Source organism: Aethina tumida, chromosome 7 (assembly GCF_024364675.1).
Source record: "Aethina tumida isolate Nest 87 chromosome 7, icAetTumi1.1, whole genome shotgun sequence".
NCBI classification, from domain to species: Eukaryota; Metazoa; Arthropoda; class Insecta; order Coleoptera; family Nitidulidae; genus Aethina; species Aethina tumida.
Window position 1 is genome coordinate 4,658,082 of NC_065441.1, and position 24,928 is coordinate 4,683,009.

The 24,928-nt window shown below is 26.4% G+C and overlaps 1 protein-coding gene across 1 annotated transcript in view; it reads left to right on the top strand.

Annotated features, from left to right (window-relative positions):
* LOC109605236 (carbonic anhydrase-related protein 10) overlaps nt 1-24,928 on the top strand; it is a 178,174-nt gene that overhangs the window by 3,441 nt on the left and 149,805 nt on the right. The gene's annotated exons all lie outside the window — the stretch shown is intronic.

A 24,928-nucleotide genomic window follows, 5' to 3' on the forward strand; every position in this document is an offset into this window, starting at 1 on the left:
TAATAAAAATTTATCATTTTAAATTAAATGTGGATTAAAAAATAAATTTAAATGTAATTTGAATAATACACAGTTAAAATAAATATCGTATATAGTGCAAACGAAATACAAAACGTGGATCACATAAAATTATTTTTATAACGTTCATTTAAAATAAAGAATTGCTGCTGTTATTTAAACAACATTAAACCGTGTTATGCATAAATTCTCCTCCATTTTTCATGGGATTATTATTTATGTGTGTTTTATAAAGTGTTGTGTTAAACGTTTCCAAATGAATTCCAAACTCGATTCGTATACAAAGATAATAATTTCTTAAAAATATGATTTCAATGAAAATAGCAAAATGACGTGAAATACAGTAAAAGTTTCCGTTCGTCGGTAAATTATGAAAATTTACGAGCAAAAGAATTTTAAACATTCTCTTGGTTACATCTGTTTTATTTCCTTTTCTCTTATGCGGACTTTCACGTTCGGAGGTCATCAGGCGGTATATTTTAGGGCTTTATTTTCACTTCATAAATTTTATTTAAAATATTTAATATTCCTCACACTGACTTCACATTTCCTTCACGTACGATTGTCGACGAAATTATGCACCTCGACTACAACGTCCGATTTAGTTTCATCCTTTATTTCTGTAATTGAACCATTAATTAGTCTTAATATTATTATTAACTTCGTAAATATTTGGCGGATATAGATCCTGCAGTTCATCTAAAACATAATTTTGGTACTTTGAATATTAAAACAAACGTAAAATAATAATTTAATTGGCTCGGCACTTGAAAAATTAACGCGCAGAGAAAAAACGGACATTAATATTTCAGTATCCGGATTAATGTCGTCTGGCAAGATTAATGAAAATTGGATTTTGGCTCATTTTTAAAACTTTATTAAATGTCTACGTACGCAAAAACTAAAGTGCTACGGAGCATGGCAACCAGTGCTGTATTCAATCTTTCATTTCTGGCTCATTTTAATATTGTAATTTTTCGATGGAGCCCAATTTTCGAGGCATGAATTTGTGTTGATTATTCGTTTAATATGCTAATTAATAATATTTGATTAGCAATTTAAGGAATCATTAAGAAGAAAAAAAATTAACGTGTAAAAAATTATACATAAAATATAAGTATAAAATAAAAACATAATAAAATAAAACCTTTGGTGAAAATCAACTGTAAAACGTAAGTATTAAATTCTATTTATAATTCGAATAAATTTTAAACCAGTATCTAAAGAATCTAAAAAATCTAAAAGAATCTAAAGAATCTAAAAAATCTAAAGAATCTAAAGAATTTAAATAATCTAAAGAATCTAAAGAAAAGAATCTAAAGAATCTAAAGAATCTAAAGAATCTAAAGAATCTAAAGAATCTAAAGAATCTAAAGAATCTAAAGAATCTAAAGAATCTAAAGAATCTAAAGAATCTAAAGAATCTAAAGAATCTAAAGAATCTAAAGAATCTAAAGAATCTAAAGAATCTAAAGAATCTAAAGAATCTAAAGAATCTAAAGAATCTAAAGAATCTAAAGAATCTAAAGAATCTAAAGAATCTAAAGAATCTAAAGAATCTAAAGAATCTAAAGAATCTAAAGAATCTAAAGAATCTAAAGAATCTAAAGAATCTAAAGAATCTAAAGAATCTAAAGAATCTAAAGAATCTAAAGAATCTAAAGAATCTAAAGAATCTAAAGAATCTAAAGAATCTAAAGAATCTAAAGAATCTAAAGAATCTAAAGAATCTCAAGAATCTGAAGAATCTAAAGAATCTAAAGAATCTAAAGAATCTAAAGAATCTAAAGAATATAAAGAATATAAAGAATCTAAAGAATCTAAAGAATCTAAAGAGTCTAAAGAATCTAAAGAATCTAAAGTATCCAAAGAATCTAAAAGTTCCATTTCAGATGTTACAGCTAAATTTAACATTATTAATTACACAAAATTAAATAATATTGAATTTTTTAAAATTTATACTAAATATTTGTTAATATTTAAAATATTGAATTTTAATTTATTTAAAAATTGTGTTAATCGTCATTTAACCAAACAACGTAAAATAATAATTTAAATGTTATAATTCGATATGAATTAATCATAGTATAGTATTTATATTCTTTTGTTGAACAGTTAGGATAAGATTTTGTTAAGCTAAATAAAAATTAAAAAATAAATTTAAAACTAATTTAATATACTTTTAAAATAAATACGATATAATGTTAACAAGGTGATAAATATATAAACATCCACTATTTTTAAATATATTTTCTATTACATACGTATATTTTTTATTTATTCATTTCATGTGATAACAACATCTACTCCTTTTTAATTGATAATATAAAATGATATCTAATATGCACAACAATATTATCTAATATTAATATTTGATAATTATTAAGATTTAGAAATTCAGAATTAATATATAGAAGAAAATAAATTTGCATTTTAAACCAAAAACTATATAGAAAATTTGTAAAAATAATGTTAATGTAAATTTGTTTGTAAATAAATAAGGGTAAAGGATCTTGTAACTACCCAAGAATATAATAAAATAAATTAATTTGTGATAACCACCTAATTGGTATTAAAAATATTATGAAATTTTATTTAAAAATAAATATGCAGTGCATTCACCATTCTATACAATATAACTTAATCATTATGATTATTAAAAATGGTGGATGCGCCGCACTCAAATATTTACTTGTCAGTAAATATGAATTAACTATAGAAGTACTTATATGTTTTATTGAAATATTGAAATATTATACTACTGCTTAATCCATTAGGTTATTTTAATTTTACTCATCTATCTATTACACATCTATATAATATAATATGAACATTAATAAAGTAAATGTAAACATGTAAAGTTATATATTTAACTCGATTTATATTATAATTTGATTTCAGCAACAATCACAATATCCTGTCATTCAAATTACAATAGACAAAAGGATAACGTAAATTATAAAGAGTATTTACTAGTAAAAAACGTGTTTTTACATTTCGACTAAAAGAGCGAAGTACACGCTTCTTTAAATGTATAGCATGTGCCTAAATGTTATCTCTATCAAGTGGTAGCAAAATAATTAGACAATTTAACACTAAGTCAGAAGGGCTGGTTAATAATCCCCGATCACGATTAAATTTAAATTAGCACGAAGGCAAACGCAAGGGTTAACGATACCAAAGACACATGTGATAATTTATGAATATCCCAGGTACCACGTTGTGATGTTCGTATGGTATAAATTGACCAAAGTTTCTTGTTTGAACATTATTCACCGTGGAATTATCGCTGGATCTACATCCAGGCCCACAATACAAGCTAGAAACAGCAATTAAGCATGCACAAAGATATCCGTCTTCCGGTACATTTGCCCTCGAAGACTATCGCGTTTAAGCCCCGTATTAAAACTGATAATATACACATTAACTCGTAGCCAACACGAAACGTTCACCATCCTGGACTGCCGACTATTTCCATATCTGCCGCCAGTCCGAACCGAGAAAACGGCGAAAATCCGAGCCTCTTCTGGATCGATCGAATAGTGCTGCCTGTGGGGGGTGGGGGTGGTTTTTCACTATCGATTACCGTTAAAAAAAGTTGATAAGTAAAAAAACAGGAAACACTTTTTGCTGTTAAACAAGTTATATCTTTCCGCACGCAACTCGTTTTCGATTCGAGACGGCGATACGAATCCGATTTGTCGGCGAGAACGTTAAATAAGACCGGTGGGAAATCTGTCAACACGTTAACAGGCATTTTCTCTCGGTTTTGTTTGAGGTAATTAGCGCTCATTATCGGTGGACGTTTGATTGACCGTCAATCGATGCACCGTATATTTTATTTTTAATAAATGTACATTTATAACTATTTCCTAAATGGACGAAATAACCACAGAATCTATTTCCATTATGATTTGAACATAAAAACCGCAGGATCTATTTATATCATTATAATGAACGTGAATTTATACAAGTAACAAGGGTCAACTTACAAAGGATTTTGAACAAAGGATGAATCCCAAAACAAACAATTTATCAGCTAAAATTAAAAAAAATACATTTTTATTAACAAATATATGCGGTTTGTCATTTTGTATGTGTGCACATTTTTTTCATTTAATAATTTATGATATCATCGGTTAATAAAAACAATGGTCAAATTTATGCTAAAATAACCAACTTTAACGATATATTTATTTAATCTAAATTATTTTACTGAATAATTTGTTCCATTCAGTAATAATATGTGAAATGATTATTATATTATTTAATGGAATTAAATAGGTATGATATATTTTAAATATTAATTACATAAATAATTTATATTTAAAAATTCCACTTTTTGTAACACGTTTATGCTTTATCCAATTTTAATTTATGATTTAATAATAAACTACAACAGTAATATTTAAAGTATCTTTTACGAAGTATAGATCAAATTTAATTAAGGATTTATATATTTCTGTATAAAATTGAGGAAATACATAAATTTAATATTTTAAATGCTAATTAATAATTAAAAATATTTGTATGTTAAATTGCTTAAATACTAATTAATAATTAAAATATCTGTATGTTTTGATTGTGTACAATTATTCTTATATATTAATTTCATTGTGTTGTTTAAGTTTATGACGCCAAATTTAAATTAAAAAAATAAAATATTTAATCTATAAGAAAAAAATAAATCAATTAATTATAATATTCGAAAAATTCTAAATTCAAATATTCGAACTTGTACTTATTTAATTTTATATAGAAACTAGTTAGTCTAAACCAAATAATGTAAATAATTCTTTAAAATGTTGTAATTTAACTAACTTTATCACTGATTCTTTCACTTTGAAAAATACCAAAACACTTAAAATATGATACTCAATCAAAGTGAAATTATTAATATTTATTATAATAAATTGTGAAATTATTATTTTCCAAAATATCTAATATCTTTTTCTGTTTTAAAAGCCAATAAATAAATTTATTCTATCACCATTCGAGTCAAAATATATGGTGTAACAAACATTGTATCTAAAATAAATATTTACAGACATATTACAAGAAATAGTGGGAACATAATGTTTTCTTTTAATCTCTAATGAATTACCTCGTATATATTTTACTGACTTTTATTATAATTCTAATTAATTCCAATGAATGATAGTCAACCAAAATTATAATATAATACATATTATTCACAATTACAATAACTAATAATTACAAACATTTCATTATTATAATATTTAAACCACTTGAAAATACATGAATTATATACTTGATTTAACAATATTTTACAGAATTAATTCAAATATTACATTATTATGGACATCATCTAATTTTGTAATATTATGTTGTTTAAATTTAAAAATTAATCAATACAAACAAAATAAAAAAAAGCACTAAAATGATAAAACCAAAAACAAATAAAAATGTGAATATGTAACAACAAATACAACACATTTCACTCAACCTTTTTCAAATTATTCTAAAAGGCATTTCTTTACAATTTATATTTAATAAATTGGCTATTAATATTTTATTTTATGCTTCATCGTTTCGAAATTCAATATCCGTAAAAAATTCAATATGGTTTATAAAATACAAATATTGAGGCTTTTGATTTTTATGGCTTCATTTTCAAATATACTGAATATTTTACATTTTGTATCAATGTAAAATAAAACTTTTTATTTTATTTTTATGAATAAATGAAATATTGATCTCTCATCGAATATTATAAACAAATGAATCTATACAAAACAATTTTAGTTTATTGTTTTAAGAACCAAACAAAACATGGAATACATTACTTATATGCACTAATTCGGTCAGCTATGTATAGAACATAAATTGTACATTTAATTGACAATGAATATTTGATGTATTATTTTATTTATAATTTAAAATCAATACAAAACAGTACGACAGTAATCCTCATCATGTTTACAACTAAAATTAAATATTAAAATTTTATTATTCGTTATGTTCTGCACCGTATTAATTAATAAAGTTATTAATTAATTTCAACACCGATTCACAACAAAACCACTTTGTTCATGCATACGTCCAGGAAGATGCACAAGACGACGGGCACGGATCGAATTAATCCGTTGCAGGCGAACTTCTCGGATGGGGTTGGTCCTGAAGGTTACCGGGGTTGAAACTAGTTATCATTAACCTGTACGTAGTAATCCAGTGACGAGTTTGCCACTATTTATTATTCCGAACTGCCCTCCTAACTGCGCAACTCTCCTTTCTTGGGGATAATTGTTAATCTTGTTGGTTAGTTTATGGAAGGCTGTTTTCTTTAGTTTTTCCTTTGTCTTCGACGTATATTTAAGTATTGATTTTATTCTTTACTAATTCAGAAATAGTATTTTTTTAAAAATCTAAAGTATCTATTAATTTACTTTTACTGTGATGATAAATTAATAATATTAAATTAAAAATTTTAAATTAGACCATATAATATCTGTAACCATCTCTTCATATCACGAATATGTTAAGTTTAATTTTCTTGAACTATTAAATAATGAAAAACAGTTTGTCGCAACACATAATCTCGGAATAGGTGTATGCATTAAAGTGTCAACGAAATTATGTACCAAATCAATTTAAAGTTCAGCAGAGCTTTGACGAAGATAAGCTTGCTAAATAAACTTAATAGCAAATAAAATGTAATATCTTCAACAAGAAAATTATAAACTCAAATGTGCATTTTTGGGTGCTTATTAAAATAAACAAACTCAGTGATTTTAATTAAATTCAAACAATGTTAAAACAGTTAAGATCTACAACTTATTAGATGAATATGTAATGTAAATCAATCTTGAAAGTAATCAAACAAAATCAAAGCAAATATTTAATATATGAATGTTTAAAGTAAGAAATTTTGATTGTAAAGCATATTTGTTTTTTTCAATGTTATTTATATTGAGTTTTTTTTTATAGAAATCTAGTTTGAAACTAACAAAATTTAAATAATTGTTATAAATTTCGCAGTTTGCAAATACGTGGAATAACTTAAAATAAAACATATTCATGTTTGCCTATAAAAAAATCACTATTTTAAACTATATTTTGTATTTTCATCAATCATTTTTCTTAATTTCTTTAATATATATAAATATTAATTAATTGCTTGTGTATCTAGTCATAATTTAAAATGACTCAAATTTTCAAATTAATTTTTTAAATTTGTAATATACATTTATTTGTAGATTTATAGAACTGAAAAAATTAGTTTCAATGTAAATTTCAGTAATTACTTCCAATGTACATATTTTTTTTATAAAAATCTAGTTTGAAAACGTTTTTTCAGTCACCACAAAGTTTGAGTTTTACTTTGAACAAATGTCTGTTATAAGTTTCACAGTTTGGTTATAGGTAGAATAACTTATTATTTATGTTTTCCCATAAAAAATAACATTTTAAAAATATATTTTGTATTTTCAACAACCATATTATTCTTATTTTTTTATTAATTTCTTTATTATGCGTAAATATTAATCGAGATTTATTAAAAATAATACTCAAATTTTCAAATTATTTGTAGATTTATAGAAGCAAAAAAATAGTTTTAATGTAAATTTCGACAATTACTTTCAATGCACGTTTTTTTTAATAAGATTTACTTTTATTTAATTTAAATTAAATATGAATATTTTTATAATATTAAAAGATTTAAAATTACTTTAATTTGTAGATATTTAGAAGTTTTAATGTAAATTTCGAGCACTATTTCCAATATACATATTTTCCAAAAAAAATTTTTCAGTTACTTTAAATTTTAAGCAAAATTCGACTCTTTTAAATAATAGTCGCAGTTTATGAAAAGGTTGAAATTTATTGCTTTTTTTAATTTTTAGTCGAAATATTAAATATTCTTTATTTTGTTTACAAAAATTAAATTATTCGAGTTTTCCCATAAAAAAATAGTATTTCTGACATTATAAAAGATACAAATAAGTAAAATTTAAAATTTTTTTAGACATTGGCTATGTAGTGTTTTGAAGTTATACGAGTTTAAAGTTGTCAACTTCTCATATTTTTTGTAGAAAATGAACGTAATAAATCTTGTTAATAATTATCACGTCATAAATCACGAATTTTTGAAAGATAATGCACGTAGGTCTGCGTGGCCTTGTTGGCGGATAGTTAATCATTGTTTTGATAAATATTTCAGTGGCGGCAGTTAATTGCTCGCAAAGTGATTTGTTCTAGACCGTAGAATCCGCTGACACAGGTCGCAGGTCCGGGGGACACTTTCGAAACGAATTATCCTACCCAAACACATTTCCGTCATAAAACGGGCGGCATAATGAGTAATACTAATAGGTCTTATCGGTCCCGGTTCAGATCGTGTTCGCACATGACCGCATCGCGCGTCCGCATAACCGCAGACCTTGCATTTTTTGCTAACAACGGTTAAATTACGGGGACGTAAAACTCGGCAATGGGAAATTAAGTTAAATCGAGCTGCAATCTACTTGCCGGCAATTCGCAACTGGATACGGATACGGAAAAAATGACTGCACACGGATCGGTTATCCATCGTCTGGGGGATAATGAAAATGTGAAAATGTACGATTTTGATGACGTCGATATGCACCAACAGAAATTCAAGTGTGCACGGCGATAAAAAACTACATTTTTATGCGTATTCGCTGCACTTTAGGGGTTGAAGTATTCATTTAACGTTTATCATGCTTGGTTACTTTCAATGATTGGTATTGATTGGACTATAATCTCATAATTGATGGATCAATGTCCAAATTTGTCATATTACAAATTTAGTAGTTTCAAAAAAAGTTTGTTGAAAGTGTTTTGTTTTAACAGATTAAAGGGGCACCACATACAATATTTCATGTTACCAATAATTTTATGTAATTTACTAAACAATAAAATTATAAGGTTTCCTCCATATTTCAAAGTATTGGTAGTGTATCTGGAGTTCAAACCTATATTAGGGGGATGATGAATGTATTTTTTACATTCTGATCCTATTCTATTGAACACGGTTTCTTAACTTCAAAGTATCATTCTCCAATGTTTTCTTTTCTGAAATATATCTTTGCAAGTTCATTCAGTTGACCTCTGATTAATTTACTAGACACACTAATATTGTATGATCCAATTAATTCATTTTTTATTTACCTAGAGGACAAGAAAGGATGTCGTTTACTGATTTGTTCAATTTGTCTGTCAATAAAAGGAGTTGTTTTTGTTAGGACATTTTCTTATTATTTTTAATTGAGTATGCTGTTTCATATTTGTAACCATTTTTCGGATGCGTCACAAGTTTTTATCGATAAAAACAATATTCAGATCTTAATGTTTAATGTCAATTATTATTTTCCTCTTCTTTGGAGACAAATGTTTCTTTTTTTCACTGAAACAGAGCTTATTTAATAAAATAATATAAATCCTACTAAGAATAAATTCTAACTATTAAGAGTATTGTTAAATCAATAATATATATAGTAAATATATTTGAGTGTGCTAATTTTTTGGCTAACCAAATCAGACTAATATATGCATTTAAAATAATATCTCCGACGTTTATAAGATGTTTAAGAAAAAAAGTATAGAATAATGAAATATATTTCTATACAGACTGGACAAAATTTGAATAAAATCCTTCTATAAAATATTTTATAGAAGTTTTGTTTGTATTACTTCTCTGACCAACACCATATGTCGTTTATAAGAAGTAAAAAAGAAATAGGCTACACAAATATATTAATTATATTGATTGGACAAAATTTGAAATAAGAAGAAATTAAGAAATACTTTAAAAATTAATAACAGTTTCTTTTGCGACCACTTATATATATTTACAAACTCCCCGTCTGTCTTAAAACCAGAATTTTATTTTCTAATAAACACTTTCTCTGTATAACATTTTATAAATCTATTTATTTGATTTAGAATGGTACAAATGCTAAATTTCCATTAACTTCTGTTTGTCCACAAACATATAGATTTGTATATCTAATTTTTTAAAGCATAAACTCATTTTATTAAACTTTGTTCAAAAAGATTGGCTTAAAAGTTATTTAAATTCATAATTACCATCAACATTTCGATGACACACATTAGGTTAAGTCGTCAATCGGTAAATTAGGAATCTAGATTTATTTATTTGTTTGAAAAATTATATTTAATATAGTGTGTTTGATTGGTTATGATTACTCTCTTTATGATTATTTAAATAAAACTTTTTTTATGGTTTTAAAAAACCGTATTCTATTTCAGCCTGTATAAAATACTATAACTAATTATTTACATGTGTAAGTAAACAAACCAGTAGCGCACTTTATTCTTTTACCGCTCATTTTAAATAAATATTTTCAGTTTCTTTAATCAGTTGTTGTAATTTTAGGTTTGTATAAGATTCACAACTGACCCTTTTTGGTACAACGGACTAGGAATAAATCCTAATTCTACGCCATTATATATATATTATATATATTATAGCATTTTAACAACAACAAGTTATAGATATTTATATATTTTTATATTGAAGTCAAATAAGAAGAAATTTGTGATAATACAAACAATTTTTCTGTTTTAAAATATAATACCTTGCCACATCCACAATACTTCTCATTAAGAATTTATTCTTAGTGTGATATTTTAGCAGGAAGACATTAACTTTGTCTTCCAGACAAAAAGGAAATAATAATTAACATGTCTCAATATTGATAACATCGCTAAAAGTTTAAGATGTTTTGAAAAATTTCTTAATAAACAAAACTGCTTTTTTAACAGACAAATTAAAAAAAAAATAGTAAACGACATTCTTTATTATGTTCCAGGTAATTGATAATTAATTGGACCATACAATATCAGTTCAAAGTATAAATATAGATGAATTGTGGTTGTTAATTGAAGAGTCGTTTAATTTTAAACGAACATTGCTGATATTTCATTTAAACTTTGCTTCACCGTTTACCGTTGTAATAACATAGTGAATAAAGGGTACACAACAAAATAGTATCAATTTTTTTAAAGTGACGTATCAATTATTTAATGAATATATATTTTTTGAAGTGTGTGCTATTCCCATACCGTATATGTGAATTGTGTATATATAATTATTATTATTTTTTTAATTTAATATATAATTTTATTTTAACCACTTCACAAGTTTGAATATCTTAAATAATACATTAGTAAATATAATTTAAATTACATATTTATATTCATCCTCATATTAATTTAATTATTAATGATTGACCCGCCACTGCAATAAAAGTATGCAACCGGTGTGCAACTATATTTGCAGGCCAAATTCGCCATTTTGAAGCGTGACGCCGCATTGGTAAGACGCTATGAAAGAAATTATCAGTTCAGGTGTATATAATCAAAGGTATGGAACATTATTTGTGGCAACACGTTTTATAGTAAACATAGCAACAAACTATTACACATTATAATCGCAGTTCAGGTAGAAAATGATGTTGTTTTGTCGAAAGAGCACAGCAGATATTTCATAGTTCACAAACTCCATTATTCAAAGTTCAAACAAATTTACCTTATAATTTGTGCAAGCTATTATTAAGTTAACAATGAATTTCAATTTTCACTTAAATAGAATAGATTTCTGTACACTTTACGAATCTATATTTATTAAATTATCATATTCGATAATACTTCGTATTTTCGGAGGTTATCACTGAACGACCCTGTGGTAATTAATATTTAAGGTGTTATCGGTGATTTTCGTGTAAGGGACGACAGTTATTGCCACAAATTATTGGACGAGGCGTTATTAGCTTTCAGCGGTCTAAAATATATCTCTGAAATTACCTATCAAGCCAAACCGCCTTAGTTTAATGTTTAATGATTGGGTTTGTAGATTATTACTGATTTTGATACAAAAACTATAAAATAAATAGTTAAATTAATAAATAAATTAATTGTTTTCAAATGGTTATTGCAATTCAATTAAATATTATATCAATTAAACATTACTTTCAAAATAAAATATTAAATTCCATAATGTTTTAAAATCTTTATATATTATAAATATATAATGTAATATATTTTAAGAGCATATATAATTTTATAGGATTTTTTACCTTTTAAAAAATGTTTCATAATTTTTTATTTTTTTTATAAAATAAAATATAATTTTTCATAAACAAAAAATAAAAAATTTGCAAAGATAAATTATGATTTTTATTTATTTATTTATTTATTTTATTTATTATTTTATGTATTTTGGTTCTATTTTTATTTTTTAGTAACAATATCTCAAAATAATTTTAATATTCTGCATTTTTTTTAATAAAAGGAAATAAAATTAATTTTATTTTTAATTTTTTATTATAAATATACAATGCAGTTTTTTATAAATAAAAAGTAAAAATTTTGAAAAGATTAATTAATTTATTTATAAATATTTTTCTTGTTTTTAGTTTTTAGTAAAACATAATTTTAAATATTGACTCCTTTTGTGGAAAAAATAATATAAAGTATTATTATAATAATAAGTATTTGGTTAGAATTGGGAAACAAATCTAATGTTTCCCTTTCTTTTTTTTTTCTTGTAAAAATTGGAATTTGCAAATGTTTATTTTAAATAGTCTTCAAAATATATATGTTTAATTAATTATATAATTAAATTTTAATATTTTGTTTAATTTAAATAAAAACATTTTTAATATACAATAATTAATAATAAATATAAATAATTAATAAATAAAAATAAAGTATTTGAAGTATTAAATTATATATTTATTATTTACTTATAAAATTGGTATTTATAAAGGATATTTTTATTATAATTCATTTTTTCTTTGCTTTAACCTAAAGTAAAATATAAAATTTAAAACAAGAATAATAATATGTATTGTTTTGAATTTGTAAACAGAAAAAAACCTTTTCATAATAGTATGTATTGATTTAATTTTGGCGAAAAAAATGAACACGTTGAATTATGTTTCCTCATTATTTCAATAATTCCATTGAAAGTACTAAGAAACGTAAAGAATGGAGTTATTTATCCATAATACCCAGCCATTAATTAAAACAACAACTTACAAGAGTAATCATTTCAATTTGTCTTGTAAACAGCATGTAAGACAAACCAGGAACACAATAGAATGCATGCCGAGTGGCAATGAATAACCAGAAATATTACAAAGAACAGTTTAAATAGGTCATTCGGAAAGTGCAATGTTTCGGAATGAAATAGACAAGCCACATTAAAATCTTCAGTTGCACAAAAGATCGAGGAACTGGCGGGCACAATGCCGCCGAACATTCCGCCAGCGCAACAATAACACCGACGACGAAAAGAACCGGAAAACGATAATTGAAAACCGCTACGCCGAATTCGCAAGACGCGAGATCCGGACATGTAACGAAACGGCAAATGAATTTGATAGCGCCCCCTAATCCGGCACGGCCCGGACGGGGGATGTAAATAAGGTGGAACGGGCGAGAGATTTTCAAATAATTGCCGACATACTTAACGCAGGCAATAAGCAAAGCAACCGGATATCTGTAATCTGCACCCTTGTTTCCTATGCCATTTGCGGCCGACCGAACCGTTACCCGGTCCTTCCTTATCGTCCCTCGCCTTTTCGCCCATCCACGGTGTTTCGGTCTTTGTGAACCAGGTGAAAATTCGGTAAACTACGGTTACGCCCGCTTGTTTCGCACCAGGCTCAACAGACTATTAGGTGTTAATGGGAACACATCATTAATCAGCTGACAATTTTAGATTCTCCCTTCCTGCTGAATTGCCCAATTAAATTTCGTCGAACACGCACGCATTTCTGTCTATATCTTGGTGCGGGATGTGAATTATGGTTTATAAATGCTTCGAGACAAAAGACAGCCTTTGTAATCACCAAAAGATGGGATTGTAATAAATATAAGTTGACAATGGTACTTGTAGTGCGCAGTAGCTTCTGCGCACACGTGTCCGTTGAACGAATCTCAACTTAGATAACTATAATATATGTTATTTGTTACAAAAAATTAAATTTGAGAGAATATTTTGTATTTATTTCACTCGCACACAAATGTCCGGTGGTTAATGCATACTCGCGACCGCTGAGCCATCCCCAATTTAAAAATACATAATACATGTTATTTGTGACCCAAAACCTATTTACAAAATTAAACGGAACAACCGTAACGATAACAAATCCGCATGATTAAGCGGAAATAAATAATTCGAATTATTCAAATCACTAAACGCGATACAAACCTATTACTGTACTACATATTTAATCACGTGATTAATCATTTTATCACGAAATTAATCCGGCCTTTTTCTTGTCATTTTTTTCCCGCTGCCTTAACCGCAACGAACGCAAATATTTAATTAAAATTCACCGTGCGCAACGTGTTTAATACACCCTCCGGTCCGGCACACAAAAACATAAAATACTTTAATTGATTAAAATCGAATTTCGAACACGTATCCCCTGTATCGGGTTTATTTATCGAAACATAAAATGTGTCCGTTGTTCCTGAAATTCCATCTTAAATACGGACGCTATTGTGCAGTTAAAGAATTGCCGTGGAGTTTTAAAATAGATTAAGTGCAAAAATAAATTTTATTTTCTTCGTGCAGTTAAATCTTCATGAATTCTTATCTAAAAACGTGATTGGGAACGACAATTAAGTCATTCGGTGCTCTTCCAAACTGATAATTTCATTCGCTTATTTCTATGTGGGTTAAGTTGAAAATTCGTTTTTACAAAGAAAGAGGTTTTCATATTGAAGTAATTTATATTAGTATTCTTGTTGTACGGTTTTTTCTTTCCTTTGTAATATATAATTACATTTTATAACAAGTTTGACATTTGTTTTTTAGTTATTGCAATAAGGACGTGTTTTATTATTCCTTTGAAGTTTTTACTAAAAGGAGTTTCTACATTGTACTTTTCACTTGTACTTACAATGTCTACTTGCTTTACCATTTAATTTTTGAATTATTTTAATAAAAATGATCTTTTTATCGTAATGTTTCAGATATAAGAGTAATTCATAAGTTTTTATTAATTACACTGACCAATCACATTGACTAACTATAATAAACACTTGTTAATTTAATTTTTTAATTAAGAGTTGTAACTTTTACTGTTAATTAATTATACATAATTAATTCTTTTCGAAAATTTTTAACCACGTCTTGCTGTATATAATTATTTTCTGGTTGAAAAATAAAAGTTTTCAGAATATGCTTTTCCTTGTTCTTGACAAGTCTAATTAATTTAACTTTTAATTTTTGAACAAATGAGGTATTTTATTACACTTACAAATTATTATAATTTTAGACATCTTGTTGTAAATAACTGTTTTCAGAATGTACTTTTTTTTTATTTGTGAATAATTGTAATAACTTTTTTCTATTGTTTCAGATGTAAAATTCAGATATTAAATACAATTTATAAATAATTTGTTATATTATATGTAGTTGTTACAATAACAATTTTACATTTTTTTAATGTGTATTTACAATTTTGAATTACTTCTTTATTACCTGAAAGTAAAATTTAATTTTAAGGTTGTCTTAAAAATAGAACAATCACATTCATTTAGATAATTTTAGTTTTTGATAAAATTCTTTAATTACTTTATTAACAAGTTTATTTCCTACGTAACTATTGAATAAATAACATGTTGAATTATATTTTATAAATTATACATAATTAATTATTTTTCTAAATTCTTCAGCAAAGTCTTGTTTTAAATAACCAGTGTGGGGTTGAAAAATAAAAGTTTTTAGAAAGTATTTTTGCTTGTACTTCTTACATTTACTTAATTTAATATTTAATTTGAAATTATTGTAATAACAAGACTTTTCTTATTGTACTGTTTTAGAAGTGAAACTGTAGTTTATAAGTTTCAATTAATAAAATATTTATGATTAACAACTTAAACATTTAAAAAGTTTATAATTAATTTGTTATACCATATGTAGTTACTATAAAAACCATTGTACATTTTTTTAATTTTTAGTTGCAATTTTAACTTTTATTTATACTTTTTACTACTTGAAAGAGAAATTTAATTTTAGGGTTGCCTTTTTTATTCTAAAGTTTTAGCACTGTACATTTGTTTTGTTATCTAATTTACTTACATTTCCATAGTTTTTTGTTTATTTTTTCAGTAATTAAAACAAAAAGATTATTATAACATTTACATAACTATTTTTTAACAAATATTTTGATACTATTTATTAAAAAAATAGTTTAAGTTGATAGCAGAAATAACTGAATACACAAAGGTCATTTAAATATGCATAAATGTATTTGCTGGATTCGTAGTGAGACTGCGAAATTACGTGTTTCCTCCACAACCTACGGGGTAGTTTCCCTATTATGGTAAATAATAATTAACTGCGAGCCACATATTGATTGGCTGATATACTGTATTGGATACGGGATATATACGTAATTGGGGTTTGGCAATTATACGGATTTGATGAGACTCCTTCTCACCTGAACGACGTTGAGTTTAAGGATTTTCCATTAGTGCGAGTTAATCGATCGTGCTTATTGATTTATGATGTCCGACACGAAAGGCGTCATTAAATATTAACGTTCCAAACTTTATTTTTTGTCTTGCAACCTTCGGTCGCAGTAAAACCGTCCAAATTGGAAATGGAAATTGAATGTGGATAATTTTCCAAAACGATATTAGTTTAAAATTACTGCAACGGCAAAAACTAATTCGGTGCGTTACTGTCGATTAGAATTGGATCATATTAGGTCGCCGCAACATTGGGCACCAAAAAGCTTATTACAAATCGATGCCGTAATTGATTCCCGTTAATAATTATTAGAATTTTCGTACGCTGCTAATGAACGCATATTTCATTGCAATTATTATTCCAAACAAATTATGATGGCCGATTTTAATTGTGACTCAATGTTCATTTATAATTAAAATATTACCGGCAATATCAATATTTATCAAGGACTCTTTTGCACCAAACAAATAGATTTTAACGAAGTGGTTTACTGAACAAATTGAACATTTGAATCCCATTTAATCAGTTTGATTTTAATTAAAATTTTATTTGAAACTCGATTAGTTCATGTTACTTAAACAAGTCGAAAGATATTTTTACAAATAGCTTCATTGAAATTCTCCAGTTTCCTTAAAAACAGTAAAACATTTATCGAAAAACCGAAGTAAAATCTTCGAGACGAGTGTGTACACACATATAAAAATAATTTATGGCGCCATAAGAAATATTTCAGAAGTCGCGTGTGAAGGACATTTTAATTCAGAAAAGATATCAAAAATACAGGGAGTTAATACGACAGGTTTACTACTTTATCCGGGCATTATTTCTCGTTGAAAATAAAAAAAAAGACGCGATAAATCCTTCATAATATAAATCGCGCTAACCCGGGGTCCAATCATCCTGCTCCTTTGCAGACGAAGCCGTCTTGCCGTTTTAACTTCTTCAAGATAAACATTTATTGCCATCATACGATACTTTTTTTTTCTTGTTTTTTTTATTCCCTTCTCCATCCGCCTTTGTCTGTCTGACTGACACGACCATTGAATTAAATAGGTTGTGCACTAGAACTTACTTAAGCACTCAGACAACTTAAACCGTTTTAATCCAATCTTATCAGTTAATTAGATTTTTTCCCATTGTCGCCGCAACAATTAATTAAACTTGTTATAATTTTTATTACATTGCATTATGTTGTAAATCCCATATTTATTATTGTATTTTCATTTTCTCATTGCCAGAAGTCTACAGTGACATCTAATTATATGACCAATATACTAATTTGTTAATTAGTATACTGTTTGCTTTTTATTATGATATTAATCATCACTTTACTTCTTCTTGATTCAATATATTCTTTCTAGATATCATTCTCTTGTTGTTTAATTTTATATCCTAATATTTTAGCCTATCCAAACTTAGTTTAAAGTAACTTAACCTTACTTAATCGAATTCAACTTAATCGATTCTAACTTAACAATTTAATTTTTGTGATTGTCACCTATCAAAGTATTTTTATACAATATTGACAGTTTTACGTGTATTAAAATAATTTAAATGTTCAAATATTCATATAAATTATTATAACCACAGAAATTAAATTGCTAGAAGTTAAGTTAGGTTAAAATTTATTAAGTTAAGATTTGGTTTGTTTCAATTATATATTTTATTATAAACCTTTACGAAAAATTTTTGAAGATATATAAAGAATATTTGTTATATTAAATATATATATATATATATATATATATATGTATATATATATATATATATATGTATATATATATATATATATGTATATATATTTATATATATATATATATATATATATATATATATATATATATATATTTATATGTATATATATATATATATATATATAACTATATATATAACTAAAATATATATATATATATATATATATATATATATATATATATATATATATATATATAACTAAAAATAACTATTTTACTAATATTTAATACAAAAATAGAAGATAATAAATATGTCTCATATTATTTTAATATAAACCTTACTTAGTCTAGACTAATAAAATGCTTTTAACACTTTTAAATAATTCATAAGAGGATTAAAATCGTTATTTTCATTTGTTATTTTATCTATTTTAATTTTATTTTTAATGTGAAATATGTTGTCCTATATTTTTTCTTAAAAGTTAGTTGGTTGGAGTATGGAAGTTGAACTAGTTAAAATTAGGTTAGGTTGTGTGAAATTAAGTTAGGTTAAAGTAATTTTTGGAGTCGTAACAATTATTTAATATAGATTTATTGATTCTAAGCATAAAAATTATTCTTCGAACCAAAATACTGAGAAACACCATTATTTGTGATAAAATTATTTCAAATGTTAATTTGTTGAAAAAACAACAGTTTAATTTCCATTAACAAATAATAACTAATTTACTAATATTTAACACAAAAGTATATGATAATACATTTCATTTCATAATCAACCTTACTTAGCCTAAACTAATGAAATGCTTTTAAGAGTTAAGAAATAATTTTAATGATCATAAGAGGATTAAAATAATTATTTTCCTTTGTTATTTTATCTATTTTATAAATATGAAATGTGTTGTCCTATATTTTTCTTAAAAGTTAGTGAAATATCTTTCCACTGTAATCATAGAAATTAAAAATTTTATTCTTTAAATTATATTAGAATGCATTAGGTTAGAATTAGGTTAGGTTGTGTTAGGTTAAGTTAAACTAGTTAAAATTAGGTTAGGTTGTGTGAAATTAAGTTAGGTTAAGATAATTTTTGGAGTCGTGACAATTATTTAATATAAATTTATTGATTCTAAGAATAAAAATTATTCCTTGAAACAAAATGCTGAAAAATATTATTTGTGATAAAATTATTTCAAATGTTAATTTTTTGAAAAAAAAAAAAACATCGAGGAACTGATGATGATTTCTCTAACCCAACCTAACCTAGTATAATTATTCTAATATAATTTAATATAAATATAGTTTAAATTCAATGTTTAGAAGGCATACTTAATAAATTAATAACTATTTTACTAACATTTAATATGAAAATATAAGATAAGAGTACAATTCATTTCAACCAACTTTACTTAGTGTAACCTTAATATAAATTTAAATTATTTAACCATAAGATTTCTACTATTCAATATTAAGTTAGGCTAAAATATATTAAGTTGAAATAAGTTATGCTAGGTTAAGTTAAACTAGATGTTAACCTCAACTACTACTTTTTTGAATAAGTTAATATAATTAATAGTATTTGTATTTTCAACATTTGGTGTCGATAATTTACATCAGTTTAAAGAAACGTATTATCCGGGCGCATATCACGATTTTTCAGCTCTCGCATAATTCCATGTAAACACGTTTGTGGCGTGATCGGGCTGCATTAAAAATTAAGTGCAGCTCTTATCTACCCGACCTATCTGGCTCAGTACATCGCTGATCGATTGCCCGTTTTATTATATTTCTCTGACTAATTGGATCATATTTTATGGCGTTCGATTTAGATTATCGAAAGCGGAAATAATAATTTTCGTAACTCTTGACTCTAATCCACGAAAAATCGTGCGGATGCACGTCGAAAAAACTCACGAAAACACCCCTAATCGTATTTATTATCTGTTTCAGGTAAGCACGACACAAAACGTACAAAGTTCATGGTGAATTAAAAACTGCAACAAGGTTCGTATTTCCGTTTCGTAAAAATATAATATCGGATTATGCAGTTGATTGTTGGTTTATTATTCAGGCCATTAAAATTTATGTCTGTGGCAAATTTATTGTATCAACCTCTATTACGTTCGCGATGTGAATGGGGGATTATTTTACCGGTTGTATTGTTCATATTTAATGAAATTTTAAAGTCAAATTATTGTTAAACAAACACATTTGTCACCAAACATTGTTTTTGATTTATTGATTTAAAGAATAGTTCATGTTGTAACGTACGAGTTTATGTGACTGACTGGTCGTATAAGTACATTTATATCAAAAATACTATAATTGATTGATTATTTATTTAAAGAATTCTTGATGTCGTAATAAATTATTTAATGTTAATTCTTCGAAACAAAATAATATAATAGAATAGAGAAACTATTATTTGAGATAAAATTATTTTAAATATTAATTTGTAGTAAAAAACTGGCACAATATATACTTGAAGTTAACATAATGAATCTGATTACTATTTTGATAATTTATTTATATTTACAATATTTTATATTGATAAATTATTTAATAATAATTCTATGAATTAAAAATTATCTTTGAAAGAAAATAATTTAAAATCTTGCAGAATATAAAATTGAAAAACCTTTTTACCCGACCTAACCTAACCTAACTCAATGAAATTTAACCTAATCTAATTTAATTTCTATGATTACGTAAAATAAATGGATATTTTAATAATATTTAGGATAACAATATAAAATAACATACTTCATATTTGCGAAATATATAAAAACAAAAGGACAACGATTTTAATCCTTTAAGTTGGTTAATATTGTTTAAGAATCCTAGAAATATTTGATATGAAAAATTTTGCTATTTTGATAATTTATTCAAAGAATTGACGTCGTGACAAAATATTTAATATTAATGATAAGAATAAAAGTTATTCTAGGGAAAAAATAATATAATATACAAAATAATAAGATTATTGATATGAAATACAGAGAATATGAGATAAAATTATTTGAAATATTATTTGTTAAAAAAAAACTAGGAGAATAATCATTTGATATTAACCTAACTAAATCTCATCTCATCTAATCTAGTTTAAATTAACTTAACCTGAGTTAATGTAAATCAATATAACCTATTATAATGCAGTTCAGTAGTTTAATTTCTGTGGTAAAATAAAATTTTAATTTTGATAATAATTGGGTTAATATATATAACACATTTGATATTTCAAAATAGAAGAAAACAACCTTATTAATCCTCGTAAAATCGTTAAAATTGTATTAGTGTCCCAGAAACGATTTGCTTTTTATCAGCATCGGAAAAATGCTATAAATCTCGTTGGTTCCAAATCCACTTTTCTAGGCCAAGTGAGTCCCGAAAATCGTTTCGCCTCTTTTTCTTCTTGACATCGATACAGTCATTATACTAAGTACATCTCGTCGAGTCCTCGATATCCCGGGACATCGTCAACTATATGTTGAAACTCGTTTCCGGCCTCCAATAATTTATAGAGAACGATTCAATTAAATTGTCTTGTTTACTGTCTCGTACCAACGCAATTTTGCCAGGAATAATATACAATTGAGTTGAATATGAGATTTATAATGTGCAGTTTACCAAATCTCTTTGTGGGGATCGATATTTATTACGACCCACTCAAAAACTTTGTTATTTATGTTAATGTACATGTGAAATAATTAATTGCCAACTTGGAAATTGATCCCAAATTAGTCCATTAAATCATTAATAGGTCCACTTTCAGCGTATCATGCACCGAAAAGTTGAATACGTCCATAAAATAAAATTTGTTGTGGAATTCGTTGGCATGTTTAAAATTTCAACACTAATGTATGTATCGATTAGCGGTCGTGTACTAAATACCAAATCAAAATTAACTCGGAAAGTACATGTATCAAAATTTCCATATTCATTTCAATTTGCCGCGGCCTAATAAAGTGAATACATTTGGCAAATTTCGCCTGGCGAAATGTTGCAAAACTGAAACGACACAGATAATCTTAATTAACAGCCGCCGTTGGATTTATCTGACCCAATTATCTTCAAGTTTCGCGGTCATTTTCGGTAGGACCAACCAATCCCGTGAATGTCCCTCATTAGTTTTCATATTCCGAACGACAATGGCCTGTTTTTGTACCGGCAAATTGAGTTTTTTACACTGATTGCTAATCTCCCTGGTTTAATAAATAAGCGGCTCCGTTTAAACGGGCCGAAATAAAACTGTTGTACCCAATATAAGATCTTTTACATGTCTGAGCAAGGAGATTTGGAAACCCGACTGTTAAAAGTTTATAACATATCAATCCTTCCAGAACCGCACAGTCCGTCTATAAAATCTAACAAAATAAAGAACTATTAACTAAAGCCTGGCAAAAGTTCGACTTGGTTAAACTTGAGTCGTTGTGTGAGAATAAACGGCTCTATTAAACGCCCCGCTCTCGTTCCCTCTTCGATTGACAAAAAGGTAACCAGAACCCTTTTTCTTTGCCTCCGTAATTGGAATAATTTCGTCGACAAAGTTTTTTACGACGGAACACGGATCCGATTGGGCATTAACTCCGATCCTGGGACAACTCCATTTATGTCCACTTGGCGAAATCCAATACCCATAGATTAGCAATAACAGTGAAATGTATTTTTGTTGGTGTTCTACATTTATTATACATTACATATTTTACATATTTACACCAAAGTTTATAACTAATTTAATCTAACCATTAAATATTTTAAATTATTTTTATGTAATACACGACACCTGGTGTTAAATAGCAGTAGTTTAATATAAATGCCACATATTACAGAAATCTACATTTTTTACATCCTCATATGCAATATTTTATATGTTCTTTCTTACACAAATATTTTTTTCATACTAAATTTATTTACTTCATTTAAAATAAAAACATTTAAATTAATAATAAATATTAATAATAATATTTCAATGGACTGAATTGTCGGAATGAACAAAACAAATTATTTTGAAATTTAGCCAAAAGTAAATGAAGGTTGGTAATAACATATTTCCTTTCGTACATAGTCATATTTTACATATAACTCAAAACTTGTATATAATATTTCAAATATTTCATAAGCAATAATTTATATGTTTTTTCATACCAAATTAATCTACTTTGTTAGACTTAAAAGCACATAAATTGAGTGAGTTGATCCTTAATCAACAAAATGAAAATACTGACAAAAATATTTCGATGGACTGAATTATGGGAAAGAACCACACAAATAATTTTTGATATTTGTCCAAAAATAACCGGAGATTGGTAATAACACTGAAATGTATTTCTTTTTTTGATGTTTTATATAGTCATATTTTACATATAATTCAAAACGTTGTATATTTCAAATGCTAATTTAATTAAACTAATAAATATTTCATTATACCGATTGGAACGCCTTTGATCTTATTGAATTTTGAGAGAGACATCGTGCATGTCAGAGACAGTATTCTCACTATGAATCTAATTTGCAGAGTTTTATTGTCTCTACATAACTGTTCTTATGTAGCAAACGACATCTAGCGTTAAGTAGTAATAGTTTATTATAATAACCTTACATAACAGGAATCTACATTTGTTGCATCCTCATATGCAATTATTTAAATATTCTCACATACATAAATATTTTTTGCATACTATTTTAAGCTACTTTATTAAAAATAAAAACAGTTAAATTATGTAAACTGATCTCTGATCAACTCGGTGTAAATACCGATAACAACATTTCGATGGACTGATTTGTCGGAATGAACCAAACAAATTATTTTTGATACTTGGCCAACGTTGTCGGTGATTTGTGCAAGTCGCACGTTGCGTGTGACACTTTTAACGATCGAAACGGAAACATGTTGACCGTAGAAACAGCGGCGCTTCCGGTACATCGGACAACGTCATCGAATTGTCAAAACATCAAGCGGCTACATGGGAAAAAAATCATCGAGTGCGTTTATTTTTTATTTTTGTTGGTCGGAGGCGGTGGATTTTTTCAATTCGCCACGGCAATTCGAATTAAATGACGAATTTTAAATCGATGACACGTTTTTATTTATTGTGACGACGCACGCATTTTTTATTTGAATTGTGTCCGGAATATGGTCAATAATTTAACTGTTGGCGGTAATGCGACTATACATAAAAACATTTATTTTAATTTGAAAATACCTAAAAAAAATATATCGGTGTGTGTTTTCAATCAAATCAGGTTTATTTATTGGATTTAATGACATTTAGAGACTTTTAATGGAGTTCCTTGTTAAATAATTTATACTTTATTCATGGTTATATCCTCATAATATAATATCAACTTTATTTGATTTTTCTTTTTATCTTTTGAATCATGCTAGACATGTTTTTATTTATTCATACATATATAATATGATTTGTTTTAAAAAATTGTAGTATTTTTGGTATTAATAAATTATTCTGTCAGTCTGACAATCAAATGAAACATTAGAATCAATGATGGAGGAGCGTCAACAGGTCCGATCCTCGCGTGAATTACGTAAATTTTCATCTCGGGCTTAAGTGGCGTCTTCAATGAATCCGGGCACCCGGACGAAGTCATGAGTTGTTGTGCGGGACACAATGGTTCGGTTCACGTGTAATACACCTTGCATTAGTACGTCAGTGGCCCAATTCCGGGGCCGGGTCTCGTAATTACCCGTCCCCCAGGGCCTCGT